A 12,684-nucleotide genomic window follows, 5' to 3' on the forward strand; every position below is an offset into this window, starting at 1 on the left:
GGCAGCTCTGAGTTTTATAACCCAGCTTTTCTTTAAAAGGAGCCATGGAAGCACTGGGCAGATGGGGGGAGGGGCAGAGGGGGAGGAAAAGACGTGGGGAAGAGAATTTCCCATTCAAATAATCGCATGGTTTTCAGCAAGGTCAAAAGCCTGAGAGTTCTGAGGTACCTTAGGGAGTGGGGACTAAGGAAAATGTGACTTGCCAAGATCAGCAATTTCTGACACTCTCAAATTCTAGCCCTAGGGGGGCAGCTATTTGATGAGAACAGGCGAAGAGGTGGCATGAATAGATGACTTTTAACATCCAGAGGAGACAAGCGGCTGCAGCAGCTTGTGCAGTCGATTCCTTGAGAGACATTTCCAGAACAAACAGAGTCACCTCTTAATTGCCTGCATATGGACTTCCCACTTGGTGGAGTCCTTTAAATTCTGCAGTTGACATCTCAAACTTGCACACTCCAGAGTTACTTCATTTTGTTATCAGAGGGACTACACTTTGAGAATCCAAAATCATCTGGAAACGAAACCTAGGTAAAAACGCGTTAGAAACGTATGTCTCCTGGGCAAACAGAAACAAAGACGCGATCTAATATTTTCCAAGCATAAATACGGAAGGCTTTTTGACTACCTTGTGTTTTGGGGAATGGAACTAACATTCACTGAGTACCTTCTAATCGTTATGCCTTGCTTCTCTCCATTAATTAGAACCATCAAGAATTGGCTGGACCCTTCCCCCAACCCCATTCCCACCCCAAATGCAAGTTATTTAAGTTTCCTTCTTACCAGTAGCCTCTCTTCAGAGTAACATGTGAACAAAAACCATGATTTCTATGATATAAAGAGCTTTTTTTTTTTTAAAAAAAAAGGTCACCATGACCATTTAGGATTTATTTATTTGTTTTTTCACAAGTCAGAATATTGTGAGTGAAGAACAGTACAAACACTAAACAGGCACCTTTCAAACCCCATATGTGAAACCCGGTTTTTAAGTAATGAGAAAGTTTTGGCACCAGACATTTCCAGTGTGCCGAAGTTACATTCGGTGAGTGAGTCCATTGGAGGGACTGGTTGAGACTCCAAATGTCCCTCTCTCGTCTCTTTAAGGAAATTTCTTTGGATGCTCAGAGATGCCCCATGACCTTGGTGAATTCTTTCGTGACCCTTCTAAGTCAGTAGTAGAAGAGTTTTGCTCCGAGAGAGTGTCAGGCCGCAGGGACTAAGAACGTGGACTTGGCGTTGGGCCCCTTTCCCTCACTAGCTTATCCTGCGAAGTCTCACCTTCCTTTTTCTCTAAAATGAGGGTCCCGAGGCCATCTCTATAGCCGATGAGATGTCTCTAACCTGGTTAGCTCTGTGCCTGGCATGTGGCAGACAGTTAGCCAGTGGAAGTGATTTTACAATAAGTACTTGATCCGTATTTTATAATTGACCAGACACTGTGGAGTCCTTTATCACTCAGCCATAAAAATTGTGTGGCTAGGTCCTTGAAAGATTTGTAAACATCTGGAAACGATTTCGTCTGAGGACACTTTAGGTAACTAAAGGGACTCATTCTTAAAATGAATATATAGTCTCAGGAGACCCTGGGGTCAAAGAGCAAGTGACCAAATACTTCTCCTCAATTCAGCAGGCTTTGTGGTGAGAGAAAGGGGAAAAGGAAGAGGGAGAAAGAGGAGGGGCGGGAGAGAATTAGATTTCGCTTAAAGCTAAAGACTATTTTGTTGGCGAAGCAACATGTTGCTTACTGTACAATATAGATGTCAAAGCATCTGGGCTATCTATTCATTTATTTGTTTGATGACCTCTAGATCCACTGTGATACCTCTTTAAAATAATAATAATTATTATTATTATTAAATTTATTAATGTAGAGATATTGAGAGATAAAATCTAAAACCCCTACTGACTTTGGACCCAGAAAACTGTGTAAAATAACAACTCAGAAGAACACTAACACTGAGAGGACAGTGTGGGTCAGAAAACGGAAATGCTCCACAGTGGTTGTTGATAGATATCTCTGGAATGGAGCTATACTTGTGGCAAAATGAAAGGATCTGCTTTTTTTCTCCTTTTCTTAAAAATTGCTTTTCTTTAACCAATCCATTTGAAAGAGCCGTGGGATTTTAAAATTTGATCTTAAAGATAACATAGGGTCAAGTAGGTTTTAAGGATTTCCAACTTTTAGCCCTCTAAAATTAATTTCAGAGCCATGCTCAGGGTTATTCCGACGTTAGAAATGTATTTACAAGTAAAACTTTATTTTACGAAGTCTGGGCACCCTTATTTATTTAGTCAAGTAAGGACATTTAAATAAACCTCCCACCATTTTCTGACTACATCATTTCATAAAAGAAAGAACACGATAGCAACAAAAGTAATAAAATGATTGTAATTGTAAAATTTAAAATATGGGTGCACATAATGTATGAAAAACGGTGTTTCCATTTTTCCACCCCCCCATTTTATTTTGGAGCCCTGAAAACTTTGTCTTTGTTCTAAAGACTGTTGACTGGGATTCTCTGTTTTGGATTTTGTTGTTGTTGTTTTTGCTTCCTGTGTCTTCACTATACAATTGCTGATTTCCTTATTGAAACCCATTTGATGATTTTGTGGTGGTGACTCTAATTCAAGCAAAATCCATATTATTTTTTAGCTTTGCATCTTTTGGTTCTTAGTTCTGTGACACAATTCTCACCGATATGCATTAACAGGCAGTTTGCACATTTAAAACCAGAGGAACAATGGTCTAAGCTAAATGTAGACATTTGAATCCTTTTTCCCCCCTAGGAATTATTGATTTGAAGTTGTACTGAATCTGTCGGGATATTTTTTCCTAGTCCACTGGTACCGAATCCCAGATTCCCCAACTTCTTAAGGGCAGTAAAAGAGAACCTTTACTCATTGTCTGTTATTTTACAACACCTGATGAAAATGCACGTCTATTCTCTACAGACAGGAAAGCTTTAGGATATTTGGATTGGACTGACACTGACGGTGACTCCAGCAGCTGGCAAAGCTCCTGGAACACAGGAGCAACTCGTTAAATGAAGGCATGAATGAATGATGCCACTCCAGGCGATCCCGGCTAAGTGGTACCGTAGCTAACAACCATGAGTTGACTTCATGCAAATGACAAACTATAGTTTATCTGGTAGACAAGGTTTTAAAACATGGACTCTATGGGGGGACGGCAGTCCATGGAGCTGAAAAGATTGAGAGCATCTGTATTTTTTTTGTGAAGATGCGAGTGGAAATAAGGCTGTGATTTGAGGATGATTTGTACATGTTACTTTTGTACTTGTGACCTGAAGTTTATGCCAAGACGTGTGTGATTTTTCAAAAAGTCTCAGTATAGGGTTAGGGGGTCCTGATACTGATCAGCTTTAAAAAAAAAAAAAAATCATTTTCATTTCTTGGGTATTTTTCTTGCTTTTGGACACCAGGTGGCGATATGGGGTGAGGTGTGGGGAGTTTGGGGCACTAAGGTTGGATCAAGTCATAGAGAAAGAAAAAATAGGTGGAGACCTGGGGAGCAAACTGATCAGATTTAGTGTGTGTGCGTGTGTGTGTGTGTGTGTGTGGGGGGGGGGGTGAGAGAGACCGACAGACAAATCCAAGAAGGGAAAGCTTTTTAAAGGTATGGTAACATTTTGTCTGAGAAAGGTCGGAGTTTGTCACCCGTATGAAACACTTTTCACAGCAGATTCCAGACAATATTTCACTTGGATAATTCGAGGCTACCAAAAAGTCTCTACCTCCTGCTCTCTATTTTTGGTTAGTAATTCATTACATATAAGATTATTCCTCCTTTTGTCCCTTCCATTCACCCAACATTGACAGAACACCTACAGTATTCCACGCGCTGTAAAAAGTACTACAAAGAGTGTGTCAAATGAGGGTCAGGGTCAAGGCAGGGTAAAGAAGACACAAAAGATGGAGTTGTCACTCCAATGGCCAAGGAAAAAACTTCAGGGAAGATATGAACTTTGAGCTGGATAGTGAGTAGATGTTTATCTCTTAGACTAGACTAGGGAAGGGAAATTATTATAACAGTCCATTTTGCCACCCTGAACAGTTCAAGTGTGTGTGTGTGTGTGGTATGTATGAGAAAGTTAGCTAGGTCTTCGCATGCATTTTCAGTGATAACATAATCAAAAGAACAGTCACCAGTTACCATTAGAAGCCTAGTTTTGGAATTTGAAAATTTAAGAGGCTCTACATTTGGCAAAACTCGACTTCCTCACCAGTCCTTTACATATAAGAATTTGTGTCATAGGAGTAATTATAATATCAATTGGGCTTTAAACAGTCACATGTTTTTATTGGGTCAAGATTAGATATGGGCCCCCTGGATTATGTGCCAGAGAAGTGTGATTCTGCGAAGACTATGAATAAAATAAAATGTACAAATTACTTGGAGAGATGGAAATTTCAGAGAATGTAAGAGTCTGGAGAGAGAAAAGTAAGTTGGCTTCACATAAGCACTGCCATTGGCACCAAAACAAGGCACTGCATGAATTGAGCAGAGGTCGTCCATTAGAAAAGGCTTGATAGCAAAGAAAAGGTGCTGAAGGCTTTGTCTGGGCAGACAAGAAGAGTTTAGAAAGGATAATGTGATAAAAAGGTGTGTGCTTAACAAAATTTGGGATGGTTGATAGCACTAATTTGGGTTTCAGGTGGCTGTGGAGAGGCTAAGCCTTTCAAGTGAGAGATGTGGTTTATTCATCACTGGTTTTCCACTGCCAATCACAGCTTTGGAAAATTCTTGCTCCAAAAGTATTTGTTAAGTGAATGAATGAAATAAAGCAGATGGGTTGGGTGCCAGTAAGCAAGTAAAGATTGGGTTAAGATGTCTATTAGCCAACCTAGGAATGAAATAGAAAGTAATGCTTTTAGAGGTCGCTAATGGATTTAATCAGGCCAAACTTACACAAGTAATGAGAACCAACCCGTTTTCATAGAGTCGCTCCTCAAGTGACCGAAAGACATTTTCCTGCTTTCCTTCCTTCCTTCCTTTCTTCCTTTCTTCCCTTTCTCCCTCCGTCCCTCCCTCCCTACCTGCCTCTTTCATTCTTTTCCTTTTTTTATTTTTCATGTTTTTGTTTTTATTTCAGGAAAGTTGAATTATGGTGTTTTCCTCAGTTCCCGTCTTTCCTCCTCCTATCCCTTCCTTTTCCCTTCCTCCCCTTCTTCCTTCCACCTCTTCCTCTCTCCACACTTTTTCCTCCCCTATTGTTGTGTGAGTGACAACGACCGTATTGAAAATAAATAAAGGAGCATAGTCCCAAGGGCTTAATGTAAAGTGGGAAAATTATAACCCTGTGCTCTGGGTGGCAGAGTTCCAACAGCAGGTTTCAGGGGACAATGGACCCTTCTGTTGGGGTGGGAGGGAACAGTGCCTTAGAGCAACACTTAAGCCTGCCTTATTGCATCATTTATTCAAGAAATAGTTAAGGTACAACTATGTGTACATGATACTACGTTAAGTACTCTGAGGGATGAGAAGTTCCTTGTCTTTCAAGAAAGTTGGTCGATGGGTCTAGAATCTAAACTCTACATTCGATATACACACAAATAATTATAATATCAAGTGCAAAGTGATGCTGTGACAGAAGAGCAAAGTATGTGATACAGGCGTTATTTTTCCCTTGGCCGTCCAACATCGGCGGAGGATCATTCAAGTTTGCATTTCCAAGAAAGAATATGCATTTATAGTAACAATTATCCAGGATCAGGAAGTCCTTCCTAATAACTGACATTAATCCTCATGGATTAAGAATCTGAATTCTTATTTTTCCATAGTTTCAACACTTTTGATTAAATTCTAAATTCAAAAGATTTAACTCAAGAGAAGAGCCTTAAAAATTCCAATAAATGCGGTCAGTAAGTGCTGGAATATCTTCCTTGATTCACTATTGAATTACAGATTAGAACATAGCTAACTTTCTAGAATGTAGTTAAAGGTTAACCTTACATTATTATTAAGTACAATCTTACATTATTAGTAAGCTGCTCTATTCCATCTATTTGATAAAAAAATTAAAGCTGTGTTTATTTCAGGCCTCTAGGTATTCTCTTATTATTTAAGAGTCAGATTTTTTTCTAGTTGTAGAATTTTTTTTTCCCCAAGATAGGAATGATAGTCTACAACAAGAATTGAGGATTCAAATGGGTCCCATAGAGAATCTTCATGGAAATAAGTGAAAGAAACCTTCTCTCTCTCTCTGTCTCTCTGTCTCTCTGTCTCTGTCTCTCTCTCTCTGTCACACACACACACACACACACACACCTACCTATCTTACATTTTTCTGTATATGGGGCTTTTGGAATTTTTATGTCATCAAAAGGCTTACCTTCTGCAGAAAGCCCTTGACCCCGAGGTCCCTTGGAAAATTTTAGGAGCTGGCCTAATCCCATATATATTCCAGGCAAATTCTGGCAACCTTATTGCTTGTCGTCATTATGGGATCCTGGAACTTTTCCTAAATAGTCAGGCCTATTAACACCGGCATCTTGATTCCGTTCCAAGCCAACCTTCAATTTATTCCACTTTGGCTAGTCACAGCATTCTCCCCCACTCCTTCTGTGAGCCAAGCCATTCCAGGAGAGCCCTGTGTGTGCTCTTAATATTTGTGGCGTTCTCAGGAGACAGAAGCGATAAAAAAAGCCAAATACCTCGGTTTTGTTATTATTACTAATCACAGGACTGTACCTCAAAGGAATCCAGGTGAGAAGAGACGAATTAACATTGATAAATGACTTGCAACATAGAATACGCTGTAGAAAGGTTCTAAATATTAGTACAAAGAGTGGAGACAGCATGCAAATGTGATTAAGGAGGTGAGGTTAGAGGGCAAATACTGGAACATGAGTGCACTTAGGGTCAGTATGAACGCATTCTGCAATGATGTAATTTCCTGAACACACCAATCTCAGAGGCAGGCTTTCAGGAAACAGGATATTTGATATGGCAGAACTGCCTTCCTTATGAAGGAGACCAGGAAAGAACAACAGTTGATTTTCTTGCTGGGCTGTGATCCTCTCTTCCCCTACCTCCAATCCCCACTAATCTCAACATTCCCCATCATAAATAATTTGAAACTTTGTGTTGCCAGGGGGAACCTGCTCAGCCAGACTCTTAAAATGAAAACTTTTAGAAGTAACAAGTTTGACAATATGGATAGTATGACGCAGGATGGGTAACGGGGCTGATGGGGCAATTTATTACTCGCCATTTCTTGGCAACTGAATAAAAAGCATGAGAAACTCAAATCCTGATTTGGACTAAATTTTGAGATGAGACAAGGGATCGAGGAAAACCGATTCTCTCAGAGATCTGATCCTATTGGAGGAAGGTGGGGTGTAGTGGCAACTCAATGAGTATAAACCCTGGTGAGTTGTTACCCACAACGTCAAATGATTGTGGGCAATCATTGCATCTTATGTACAAACATCTGAGTCCTAATTGTCATGTGTTCTGCCTGTGAGAAATTTGGATAGAGAATCCACGAGGCACATAGAGTTTTAGTTTTCTACAGCGCTTTGCAGTTTTCTCAGAGGAAGGCTGCTGCCATAAAGGACCGGATTACCAGAGACTTTGGTTTCCAGGTGCAAGTGCGTCCAAAATCCCAGGTGCAAATGCATCTAAATTTCAGCACCACAAATCTTCTCATTTGTCATTCAGTTTCTCTCCTGCGTTTGTTATAGTACCTGCCAACACATGAAACACAGTAGAAATGTCGGGTCAATTTTGGAAATGAATTTAGGGAAAAAAACCAATAACTTAGAATATTTGAATTCCGAGTTGAAAGCGCAAATGCTTATAAGTGATTGAATCAAACTGACTCTGGGAGCCGGAATTCCTTGTCTGGTGTTGCTGGCAGACAGAATCCAGGCTTGCTTATAGATTTTCAAAGATAGGGCGTGCACTAGCTCACAGAACAGCTGTTTGCTTTAAAGGGTGGAAATTGGCTTTATCACATTTATATGAAAATTCTGTGTATGTATGCTTATGTGCATGAATAATACATACGCCTGTTTTAGACAAGGCCTCATCCCTGTAGAACCGGATTTTCTTATTCCAAAGTTAGTCACATGGGCTAAGAAGAGTGAGCACGCACTTACGGGGAAATGAGAATTGGAATAGTAATGAAAATCTGGGAAGTGTGCCCACAGTATTTACCACTGTTTTAAGAAAGCATATTTATGCTTTTAGTACCAAGCCCATCTTTTTATTAATTCAAGGACTTCTACTATTTCACAATGAAAGCAGATTGTAAATAAAACTTTACTGATTTTTTTTTTTCCCTTTTCCTGTAGTAACCAAATGCTTTCGGCCACTGGAGTCTAATGGGGAACAGCTGTGCTTGAAGTGTTCCTATAGATAAAAATTAAACGTATGATAACCTCTCAGGATTGTTTGTTGTTAGACTAACAATGGGTGCAGGAACTAAGAGGTGGGTAATGGCATCTCCTAACATGTCATTCAGCCTCTTCATATAAAAAAAAATCAGGAAACTAGCAGAACCCAACAATCCAGTGCATTGAGAGAGAAGTCCACACGCTCTGACCTTGTATGTAGTTGTAAGAACTTGCAACGAAGCGTCCAAGTTCATCCACTGCAATGTCTTTGGAGGTCTGATTGACCCGTTCTCTGATATTAGAATGGCGGAATGCAATAACTGTACCCAATGGACTGTTAGAGCTGGAAGAAGGCTATAGAGGTGTCTGTCCATCCAAACCTCTTATTGGCAAAATGAGGAAACTGAGGTGATTTGCACAAGATCAAGATCAGCTAGCTTGTTGCTGAACTGAGACTGGAACTTGAGCTCCTGTTTAGTGCCTAATACCTTCCACCCATGGCTTTCCCATAGCTGCATTATGGGTCAACATTCCCAACAAGATGTTATATAAATATCACATAAATAAACAGTCAATCAATTGTTCTCCCCACCCCTGCTTTTTTTTAAATTAAAGTTTATTGGAGTGACAATTGTTAGTGAAGTTACACAGATTTCCGGTGTACAATGCATCATCTGTATCTCATATCATCTGTACCTCACATTATGTGTTCACCACCCAGAGTCAGTTCTCCATCCATCACTATATATTTGACCCCATTTATCCTCCTCCCTCCTTACCTTCTGGTAACTACTAAACTATTGTCTGTGTCTATGGGTTTTTGTTTCTTCATTTGTTTGTCGTGTTCTTTTGTTGTTTTCAGTTTTATATACCACATCTCAGTGAAATCATATGGTTCCCTACTTTTTCTGTCCAACTTGTTTTGCTTAGCATTATAATCTCAAGATCCATCCATGTTGTCCCAAATGGTACTATTTCATCTTTTCTTACCGCCGAATAGTAGTCCATTGTGTATGTATACCATGACACCTTAATCCATTCATCTGTTGGAGGACACTTTGGTTGTTTCCATGTCTTGACCACCGTAAATAAAGCTGCAATGAACATTGGCGCATATATGTCTTTATGGATAAATGTTTTTAGATTTTTTGGGTAGATACCCAGGAGAGGGATTGCTGGGTTTTTTGTTTGTTTGGTTGGTTGGGTTTTTTTTGATGCTGGTGTCATCTGTCCACATACGCTTGGCAGAAGGAGTGAGTGTCCTTGGGTAGAGAAGTCATTCTCTCGTGCTGGGAGATTGACACACGTGAGATTCTGAGCCATAGTTAGATAGCAGCGAGTTTTGTCTTCTTCAGAGTCAGGGCCAAGGGCCTTTATTCTGTCAGCTGTGCTTGAGTTCTTTTCACTTAGACAGACCAACTCGTAGTCGCTTGTATTTCCTATTAGTTCAAATCACTTCCGATTAGTTCCAACTCACTTCTCCAATCAACAAAAAATCTACAAGAGGTTTGAACATACATCTTTCCCCCCAACTATCCTGACCCCGCCTTCTCTTTTCACTTCTTTTTCTGAGTATACCTTTTCTGGTCCTATTCTCTGGCATCTTTGCTGGAACCTCAGTTGAAGTCACAGCACAGGCTTACAGCAACTTAGGATGAATTTTCTGGGATCTTCTAGGTGTTCGGTGCAAAGGAATAAAACACAGACATGCCTGCCTCTTTGGCGCCTGTGTTTCCTCTCTCTGAAATGGTGTACAGGTCCCAAATCCAGTACGAAAGAGAGATGGGGGGGACCAACACCTCACACCTGCACTGGTCACTCATTCCAGGTGCCAGGTAGGCAAGAGCGAAGGAGAGAATGACATATGAAAAGGGCCAGGGCCATAGGGCAGTGAGACAAGCTTGTCTGTGGCTGTTTGAAAACTCAGTGGGAGTTGCTCCCCCTTTGCAGAAACGCTGGGAAACGCATCATTGGCCATGACCAGCCGTGTCTTGGCTATATTAGAGAAAAAGAGGCAACGCTGAATGTCAAATGCATATCTACTCTCTCAAGGTGCCTATTCCCTCGTGTGCAGTTCAGAGAGAGGAACGTACTGCAGTGTTGCAATAGTGATGAAAAGACACCGTTCGGTGCAGAGACTGGTTAAGATTTGTCAAGCTCTTAGAATCCTTTATAAGTAAGATTACCTCACCCGATGACTCTACGAATTCAATTTTTCCAGTTAAAAAAGGGCAAGGCACACATTTTTGCCATTTGTGTGAGAGATTAGTATCTCTTTACTTAAATGCAAATTACTTTAAAAGCTAGGAAAACCTATAAAAGTTTTAAACGTTCCACACCAGGGGCTTGAACTAAGAGTCTTTGTCAAATAAAATGAATTCTGGAAGATCTGCTTTGAGCAACTTTCTTTGCATCTAAGTATAGCCTCTCTTAGAGGAAGGAAACAGTAAAGTTCTCACAGAGAGAGAAAACGTTTACCACTCAGTAAAAATCCCTGGGCCTGGCTCTATGAAAGCTTTAATTTAGCTCGGCTCACTCCTGCATGAGTTAATTTAGAGAACCAATAAAGAGAGATTATTTTTGGACTGAGAAGCTCCCTGGCATAGTCTTTGAACCTAATCGAGCTAAATAAAGCTATGCAACCTCCTATAATTTTTGCAGGAGGTCACCCACAAGCGATAGCCCTGTGAGAGTTTTTATGAACCCAGCAGACGAAATGTGAAGGAACAGACCCTAACCTGGAAAGTTTAGGAGGCTCATGTGTGAATAGACCCCCTTCTCAAACACACATTAACTGGAAAAGAGAAGGAATGTGACCGAGCAAGTATGCGTGAATTCTCTCATTCTCTCTCTCTCTCTCTCTCTCTCTCTCTCTCTCTCTCTCTCCTTCTTTCTCATCAGTCTAGGAGGCCACAAGAAGAAAGGGAAAGCATATAGACCTCAAAGTATAATCAGCTGTGTCTTAGTTTGGATTCTGACACCCAACTGGTTTCTACTCCAATCCCCAATCTCTCTGAACCTCAGTTACTTTACTGGAAAATGGGAACAGTTGTCTCCCTGGATGGGTTGTCATATTGGATATAAAACGTTGATACATTCACAATCACCTGACAAGTATAATATTTTAGTTTTGATTTTTTTCCTTGCCTGTACATTTTCTTTTTCTTTTTTTCTCATAATAACGTAAGACAAGCTCATCATAGAAAATTAGAGATGAGTCTAGAAAAACCAGTAAGGGGGAAATATACATTATTTCATCACTCAGAGGTGAACACTCTTAACATTTGGATTTATTTCCTTCCGGTCTTTGTTTTTTACTGAATATCACTTTATATACCGTGTTTCCCCAAAAATAAGACCTAGTGGGACAATCAGCTCTAATGTGTCTTTTAGAGCAAAAATTAATATAAGACCCGGGCTTATTTTACTATAAGACTGGATCTAATATAATATAATATAATACCTGGTGTAATATAATATAATACCAGGTCTTATATTAATTTTTGCTCCAAAAGACACATTAAAGTTGATTGTCCAGCTAGGTCTTATTTTCGGGGAAACACGGTAATTAAGAATATACCGTACGTGTAACTTGCATTCATATAAGTTCATATCCATATATATTCACAGTACTTTTTTTATATCATAAGAAATCCTTCATAAAACAGAACTTGTAATAACACACCTTCCTTCATCATCCTTACCAACATTAGAACCAATATTGTCATCATCATTTATTGAGCTCTACGTGCAAAATTACATATAAGTGGTTTACATATATTGATGTTACTGTACTTTATTCTCAGGAAAGATGTTTTTATACTGAGACAAATATAGCCAACAAACCAAAATATTGAAGAGACTAATATTAATCTGTAAGCCTCTGAGAGAAACTCCAGGACCATTTAAACTAATTTAACCAGCAACGAGGTGACAGTAACACTGATAATGACCTCATACTTCCATGGAAAGTTAAAGCTAAATAAGGATCTCTCTCTCTCTCTCTCTCTCTCTCTCTCTCTCTATATATATATATATATATATATATATATATATATATATATATATATGTTTCTTGATATATATTACCACTTATATAAGCACTTTGAAAATAATATTTTAATTCTAATTTCATGTCTGGAAAACAAAGCTTCTCTTTGTTTTTCTGTTCCTTAGGAATGAAATCATTTAAAGATGGGGTAAGGCCTCAGTGAAATGCAAAAAGCCTTCTTCCAGAACACATAAGCACCATTCAGAGCTTGGGAGGGTAGTTTAGAATCACAGTAGAGGCCTTTTGCTTATTAAAAATCACTGTTTTTCTGA

The 12,684-nt window shown here is 39.5% G+C and overlaps 2 protein-coding genes across 3 annotated transcripts in view; one reads left to right on the top strand and one right to left on the bottom strand.

The window, feature by feature from the left end:
• PRRX1 (paired related homeobox 1) overlaps positions 1 to 12,684 on the top strand; it is a 70,332-nt gene that overhangs the window by 22,287 nt on the left and 35,361 nt on the right. The gene's annotated exons all lie outside the window — the stretch shown is intronic.
• LOC141569370 (uncharacterized) overlaps positions 5,085 to 12,684 on the bottom strand; it is a 310,830-nt gene continuing 303,230 nt past the window's right edge. The window contains exon 8 of the mRNA XM_074322325.1: positions 5,085 to 7,710. The gene's annotated coding sequence lies outside the window, so the exon portion shown is untranslated. The remainder of the gene's footprint in view (positions 7,711 to 12,684) is intronic.

This window comes from Rhinolophus sinicus, linkage group LG17, assembly GCF_036562045.2.
Source record: "Rhinolophus sinicus isolate RSC01 linkage group LG17, ASM3656204v1, whole genome shotgun sequence".
In the NCBI taxonomy this organism is placed as follows: domain Eukaryota; kingdom Metazoa; phylum Chordata; class Mammalia; order Chiroptera; family Rhinolophidae; genus Rhinolophus; species Rhinolophus sinicus.